This window comes from Lacerta agilis, chromosome 6, assembly GCF_009819535.1.
Source record: "Lacerta agilis isolate rLacAgi1 chromosome 6, rLacAgi1.pri, whole genome shotgun sequence".
Taxonomy (NCBI): Eukaryota; Metazoa; Chordata; class Lepidosauria; order Squamata; family Lacertidae; genus Lacerta; species Lacerta agilis.
Genome location: NC_046317.1, coordinates 6492673 through 6500754, shown reverse-complemented (window position 1 = coordinate 6500754; position 8082 = coordinate 6492673).

Below are 8082 nucleotides of genomic sequence, written 5' to 3'. Positions count from 1 at the left end.
CCGTATTTAGGTGATCGCAGAGCGAGAGCTGTCATTGTGTGAGGCTATGTAAACAGCTCTTGCCGTTGCGGTTTCACCTGCTGCAAGCTGGCCGTGTGCTTGTGCTGCTGAGCGGGCCACGCCCCGATAAACGGCTATAATTGTAAGCTTGTCCTTCCCCTTCCTTTCGCAAGGAATACTGTTTCCCCAAACAGTATAACAGTGTATCAGCGTGACACTGGCATACTGACAGATGTGGAGCTACCATTAAGGGTGTGTGTGTGCGCGTGTGGAGATCCCATAATCATCATATGACATCATGGATCAAAGCGGGAGAGGGGGGAAATGCAATTAAAGGGAATGGCAGTGCCTTGTTTCAGGCCCTCTCAACTCATCTTCAGCTCAAACCTAAACTGAACGTCAGGCAGGGGAACAGGACAGCCTCAGCAATGAGTCATGCAGTGATTCACATGTCTCTCTCCTTGGTATGGAGCCAGAAAAGTCACTCTCATGTAACGGGTCCGCATTCTCCCAGTCCAACTGTTACAGCTAGAATCCTGGCTGCCCATGAGCTCCTCTTCTTCCCCATTCCTTCTGCACAGGCAATTACCACCCTTGTTTTCTGGGGCGGAGAGGAAACAGACCCACTGACAGCCCCATCGCCTGCTAATTGGAATTGATGGTGTTAGAATAACTGGCTGGGTGTACCACAGAGCCTAGGGCTTGCTGATCAGAAGGTCGGCAGTTCAAATCCCCGCGACGGGGTGAGCTCCCGTTGCTCGGTCCCAGCTCCTGCCCACCTAGCAATTCGAAAGCACGTCAAAGTAGATAAATAGGGAAGGTAAACGGCGTTTCCGTGCGCTGCTCCGGTTCACCAGAAGCGGCTTAGTCGTGCTGGCTACTTGACCCGGAAGCTGTAGGCCGGCTCCCTCAGCCAGTAACGCGAGATGAGCGCCGCAATCTCAGAGTCGGACACGACTGGACCTAATGGTCAGGGGTCCCTTTACCTTTACACCTATCACCCTCATAGAATCCTAGAATCGTAGAGTTGGAAGGGACCCTGTGGGGTCCTCTATTCCAACCCCCCGCAATGCAGGAATCTCAACTCAAGAGTCTTATGAGAGATGGCAATCCAACCTCTGCTGAAACACTTCCAGGGAAGGGGTGTCCATCACCTCTTGTGTGAGTCTGTTCCACTGTCGAATAGCTCTTGAAAGCTCATACGATTCTCATTTCTTTAATAGGCTTGCCTGCCGAGTTAGTTTACAGGTACTCTTTGTAAGTGCAGGAATCCTGGCATTGGAAAAGGAGGGGGGGGCGTGTCTAGAATATGCAATGTCAACCGCCGCCCCCATTCAAATAGTCCTCAGCCACAACCACATACTTTTCCTTGCATATAAGCATTGCTGTCAAGTTTCGGATTTGAAAATAAGGGATCAGCAGTCTCACCTATCCCGGGGACAGTCACATGTCAGTGGTGGGCGGAGCCAGAAGCAAAAGTGGACGGAGCAGCAATGTAAACTCCAAGCGGGTTCGGTCTCGGAGCGGAGCATAGAGGAGGGCAGCCAGCAAAGAGGAGGGCAGCCATGTGCTCCGCGCAATGGAGCCCCATCGTCTTCTTGTCTGATCCCATCAAAACAGGACAGGAAGCAGCAGCTGCTCAAAGGCAGCCAGGCTCCGCCTGCCAGCTAACCCTATTGGCCAGCTGAGGGGCTCAACAGCAACGGATAGGGGCTGATGCAGGGGGAGGAATACACCCCCCTGTAAGCACGGGAAATGGCCCCCACTTGCTTTGAGGGCTGAGGCTTTTCTCTCCAAGTAGGCGAGGTTTTCCCACCCAGTCCCTGGCCAGCAGGGGAGGAGCTGCTTCCATTAAAAACGGGAAAATTAAGGGAAATAAAAAATAAGGGAGAGCAGCGGGAAACTGCTTGAAATAAGGGAGAATTCCGGGGAAAACGGGATATTTGACAGCACTGCATATAAGCACCCCTATCATTTAAGTGGAAATGTGCATCTGCTAAGAGCAAAGTAGTGGGGGGGACGACGACAAAAGGTGTGACCCTGCTGACTGAAAGTGTTTTTGCACAGGTATGAAGCTAGGCAACAAAGGCACATTCACCATGGAGACCGTGAAAAAAATCACACTGTGATTAAAGCTAATTTGTCGCTCTTCGGTTTTGCTCTCACCGCATGCAGTATTCCTGCTTGAGCAACCCTTGTAGAACACAATCTCAGCTGCGGCCATCGAGTCGCTTCTCCAAATGCTCTAGGAATCCCCCCCCCCCAGTTCCGGCACCTTTCAGGTGGGCACCATTGCCATGATAAGAGAAGAAGGATTCATGGTGAGTTCCGGCATTTCTTTTTCTAGAAAATAGCACAGGCCTCTAGAAGAGGGATGCAGGTGGCGCTGTGGGTTAAACCACAGAGCCTAGGGCTTGCTGATCAGAAGGTCGGCGGTTCTAATCCCTGCGATGGAGTGAACTCCCGTTGCTTGGTCCCTGCTCCTGCCCACCAAGCAGTTTGAAAGCATGTCCCAAAAAAAGTGCAAGTAGATAAATAGGTACCGCTCCGGCGGGAAGGTAAACAGCATTTCTGTGCACTGCTCTGGTTCGCCAGAAGTGGCTTTGTCATGCTGGTCACATGACCCGGAAGTCGTACGCCGGCTCCCTCGGCCAGTAACGCGAGATGGACACCGCAACCCCAGAGTCGGACACGACTGGACCTAACGGTCAGGGGTCCCTTTACCTTTACCTAGAAGACTACAACAACCTGCTCCCCTACCCCCAAATTATAGGTCAAAATCAAATAGATGAAATGCCAGATTATTTGTTTATAATAAAACAATGCAGTGAATCCCAAGGCTCCAACGTAGAATGCAACAGCCTTGATAAACGGACACACAAAACACACCAAATGGTCGGAACTGAGGCATCACCCAAGGGAATTTAGACTGCAGTGCCCTTCCTGATAGGCAGAGGGGGCATAAGCCCCCGCCCTCTATCAGGAACCGTATCCTAGCCCAGTGTTTTTCAACCACTGTTCCGCGGCACACTAGTGTGCCGCGAGATGTTGCCTGGTGTGCCGTGGGAAAAATTGAAAAATTCAAGAGAATTACTTTATATATAGTCAATATAGGCACAGAGTTAAATTTTTTAACATTTTCTAATGGTGGTGTGCCTCGTGATTTTTTTCATGAAACAAGTGTGCCTTTGCCCAAAAAAGGTTGAAAAACACTGTCCTAGCCTGCACCCTGCTTTGGCGAATGGGGCTGCAGGCTGGGACTTGGGCTGTGCCAGGGGGCGGAGCCGACGGACCATGTAGGCTTCCCTCAGATCCGCCCCTTGGCCATTTAAGCAGCCGGTACCTGGGGCTCAGCCTATTTGTTCCTGCAGCAGGTTTCTAGATTAGGCAGCTAGTTTGAGGCTCCACAGAGCTGGTTTTGCATCATTGAAGTCTCATTGACTATCTGCCTCTGTCCCCTCCAGTAGAGGGTCACCTCCCACCCCCACAAGTCTGCTCTGGAGAGGAATCGTTCTGTACCCTGTGCACCACAAGCCAGTGCTAAATGCTTCAGAAAGCCCTCCATGCCAGTCTTGGAGGGAATCTGTGGTGGTGAGGTATGGCACGCGGAAGCCCTTGCATAAACTTTACAAGAAACTGCAGGACAGCAAGGTTTGATGCAAACTGGTTGGCGGCTATTCATTTCCTCCAGGCTCCTGGCTCAGCAAGCTCCCCTTATAAATACTGGTGTCTATTTTGGACTCTGGGTGTTTATTCATCACTCACATGAATAAGTGATTGGATTAGGTTTGCGGCCGATAGAGGCAAACTGGATTTTCCTAGGCTGAATCAGAAGACTCGTTTCTTATAATAACGAGAAATGGGAAAGGAAAATCCGAGGGGAGATCCTGTTAGTTCTCTCTCCCCACCTCTCTTCAGATTGCCAGGTGTGTGTGTGTGTTCCTTTGCACGCACAACAAACAAACAAACAAACCCCAACCTGCACACCTGTCAGTGAGAAAGGCAGGCTTTTCCTTAGGGCTTCCATTTTCTACTTCGGATCGTTCTGTCTAGAAAAAGCATTCCGTCTTATCAGCTTCTGCCTGGATTCTGAAAGAGGCACTTGCCCAGACATAGGCTCTCATTTCCTCTGTGAGAATCAGGCTGTGTGTATTATCACGAGGGTAGGGGTGGCCAAGTGCAAGAGGGCTGTCGGGCTGCTGCCCAGGAATGTACAAAGACAAGGTAACGTTTCTTACTGTCTGCTTTTTGTTCAGTATTTACAGAGAGAGGCTATAGAACCCAGCCTCTTGGATAAAGGCGTTGTCCAGAGCGAAACTCCACCCCACCCCCTGTCTCTCCCACTTCCTCATTCGTTACTTCTATGGGTGCTGGTACATCCCCTCTGTCTTTGAGCTCTTTACTCTCCTACTTTCAAGGCTCACTGGGTTCTGGGAGATGAAGGGTCGGGACTGTTATGTATTGAAGTTCTCATCCTAGGCCACTGGGGGGGGTGTGTATATAGTTCATTCTGTTGCAGTTTTCACTCAGGTCCGCACATGCAAATGAGGGATTGAAAGTGATGTTCAGGGATTGGGTAACTACAGAAAGTTGTTACTGTTGCTTTGTAGCTGAGTTCTATATAAGCAGGCTGCTGAGCCTTTCAGCTCAGTCCTGTTCCAGCCTGAGAATAAACAGAGCTGCTTGGAGAATCACTGTGTCGTCTGCTATGTCCAGCCACTATTTAATAGGGACTGTTTTCTAAAGACACTGTGTCCATCAGCTGTCGCCCCCCGGGGCTTCCTCTCCATCCACCCCCATTATTTCCCAACTTTCCCCCTCATTGGCCTCTGAGCTGCAACCTCCCTCAAACCCCTGCTGTAAATCTACCTGTATACTGTCTTCCTCTTCCTCCTCCCTGGAAGGGTCAGGATGGGGAGGCAGTTTCTACCATTCCTCCTCTGCCCAGTCCCTGACAAGGACAGACAGGGTTATTCCACTCTTGTCGTTGCGTGGAAGAGACCATGTGCAGCAGGTCTAGCTTGTGCTCCTGAATGGGAACATTTTATGCAACTGGCGTGGGTTTTTACATGCATTCCATGCAATCAGTGCTCTCTTTTTAAGGGGGCACTCGGGACTACTCAGTACCAGCCGTGCTTTTTGTTGTTGTTTAAAAAGAGTGGCACCTGCTGTAACAACTTCATGGAGAGTACCGGCACCTCTTTTTTTGTGAGTACCGGGACCTATTTTTCTAGGGGGAGGGGGAAAGCACTGCATGCAGCATTCAAACCCACCCATCCCGGTTAGGATTTCCTACACACGAATAGGACCCTGGCAGAGACACATGCCCGACTGGTATGTTCCCTCCCTCCTGGGCGATCGTTTGGGAGCTTCAAAAGCTTTCTTCAGCCCGAACATCACAGCGACTGATGCCAAGAAACATCAGCACACTTACGGATCCGCAGATTTTGCTCAGTTGCGTAGCAGAACTCAGCAACTCAGCATTTTGGCTAATCTACTTTATTTACATATAAACACACACGGAGCACTGCAACATGGCTCCCTCTCTCTCTCTAGCATCAGACAGCAAAGAGAAAGGACAAAGGACAATAGTCCCACTTCAGGGAACACAGTAACACAAACATCCTGTCTCCATCACTTCCCACTCTGTGGAATCAAAACATACACCGTCATGTGACAGACAAGAATCCCATGACTGCAGTCACGGGGAATGAATCTCCAACACCCCCATCCCCGCCTTCAACTATTCTCCTCCCTGCTGCCGCAAAGTGCTGCCCGAAGTCAGTTGTTTCACCCTGTTAGATAGCAGCGCTGGCACTGAATCCGTTCCTTCCTTAGGATGCTACAATAATTGCCCGTCCAGATTTGGGCCCCGTAGAGTATCTGTGCAAGCGGCTTGGCTTGAAAAACTTCTAGGGCTGCTGGGATGAATTTGCGGCCCTTCGTGTGAAAAAAAACGGGATAGCATCTTTGCGCTTTAGGCTGCTTTTTCTTTAACCCATTTTTGGTGTACTTCCTATGACCCCGATGACTGGAAGACTATGCCCAGGTATTTAAAGGCTTTGACCTGCTCGATTGGGTGGTTGTTCATGCTCCAGTTGTGCAATTTATGTTTCCTTGCGAAAACCAAAACTTTGGTTTTCTGATGGTTTCTTGCCTCCAGTCGTAATGCAGCACGGTGGTACTGGGAAAATCTGTCTTAGAAATTTGGATTGGACAGTTTCAAGGTTTCCTTAGTGTGTCTAGAAAAGTCAGAAGAAGCCCTTCCTCCTCTACCTGCCTTCCTGAGTGCCAGATCTTTCCAAGCCTCAGACGTTCAGCAAAGATGTACGGACCATTTCCAGTTTGGGTGACACCAAACATCCCATACAGGAAAACTGTTTGTTTTCTGTGCCGCTTTTAAACGATAATATAGAAAACGTCGTGGTTGTCTGTCTCCACGGTGCCTTCAACTCCTCCTGTGTTTACAGCAAAAACAAAGGAAATATATGTTTATTTTGCAGTGGGTTCCCTTCATTCAAGAGAGTTATAATCAGCCTTTGGGTGTGTACAGCAAATGACCTTATTTCTTTGCGGAAGAAGCACGTGGAGGATCCAAAGTGGACCTTGGGGACTGCTAGTCCTCCTTTTTCCAAGCAGCTGTGTGCGCATCAACTCACATTGCCAGTTTTGCCCGAGAATACATGGATCAGATTTTACTCTTGTGATAAATCCCCCCCCCAAAAAAAAATCCCACAGTTTTGCTGCTGCGATATTTTGAACAAGGAATCCAGAAAAATGCGCCAAACCTCTCAGGTATGTGTTTGTGGGATATGGATGGCAAAGTTTCTTGAGCGTGGAGACATGATGTACAAAAACTGTTGACAAAAAATACCCCCAGGTGTACCTTGAAACTAAGGTTAAGGGGTGATATGATTTGTTGTTGTTGTTGTTGTTCAGTTGTTCAGTCGTGTCCGACTCTTCGTGACCCCATGGACCAGAGCACGCCAGGCACGCCTATCCTTCACTGCCTCTCGCAGTTTGGCCAAACTCATGTTAGTAGCTTCGAGAACACTGTCCAACCATCTCATCCTCTGTCGTCCCCTTCTCCTTGTGCCCTCCATCTTTCCCAACATCAGGGTCTTTTCCAGGGAGTCTTCTCTTCTCATGAGGTGGCCAAAGTACTGGAGCCTCAACTTCAGGATCTGTCCTTCTAGTGAGCACTCAGGGCTGATTTCTTTGAGAATGGATAGGTTTGATCTTGCAGTCCATGGGACTAACCTTAACTAAGGTTAAGGGGTGATATGATAGCCATGTTCAAATATATAAAATGATGTCATATAGAGGAGGGTGAAAGGTTGTTTTCTGCTGCTCCAGAGAAGCGGACACGGGGCAATGGATTCAAACTACAAGAAAGAAGATTCCACCTAAACATTAGGAAGAGCTTCCTGACAGTAAGAGCTGTTCGACAGTGGAATTTGCTGCCAAGGAGTGTGGTGGAGTCTCCTTCTTTGGAGGTCTTTAAGCGGAGGCTTGACAGACATCTGTCAGGAATGCTTTGATGGTGTTTCTTGCTTGGCAGGGGGTTGGACTGGATGGCCCTTGTGGTCTCTTCCAACTCTATGATTCTATGTGGCCCATGACTCTCACTGAAACAGTGAACCTGTGTGTGAGTTATACCTTTTAAAGCTACAGGCAGCGCTCCTCCGTATCTTTCTATGTGTAAAACCCTCAAAGACTTGGATTCTCTCTAATACAGGTGAAATTCGAAAAATTAGAATATCGTGGAAAGGTTCATTTCTTTCAGTAATTCAACTTAAAGGGTGCAACTAATATATGAGATAGACTCATGACATGCAAAGCGATATGTCAAGCCTTTATTTGTTATAATTGTGATGATTATGGCGTACAGCTGATGAGATCCCCAAATTAACAATTTCAACTTTGGGGTTTTCATCAGCTGCACGCCTGTTTTGTGGTCAAAGAAAATGGCTAGTCCATAAGACGCAAAGAAAGCATTGTGTGCCCTCTTGTGGTCGCATTCAATATGGCAGTCTGCAGTGGAAGTGGCACAACTGTTGGGGTCATTTCAGCTTTTGCACC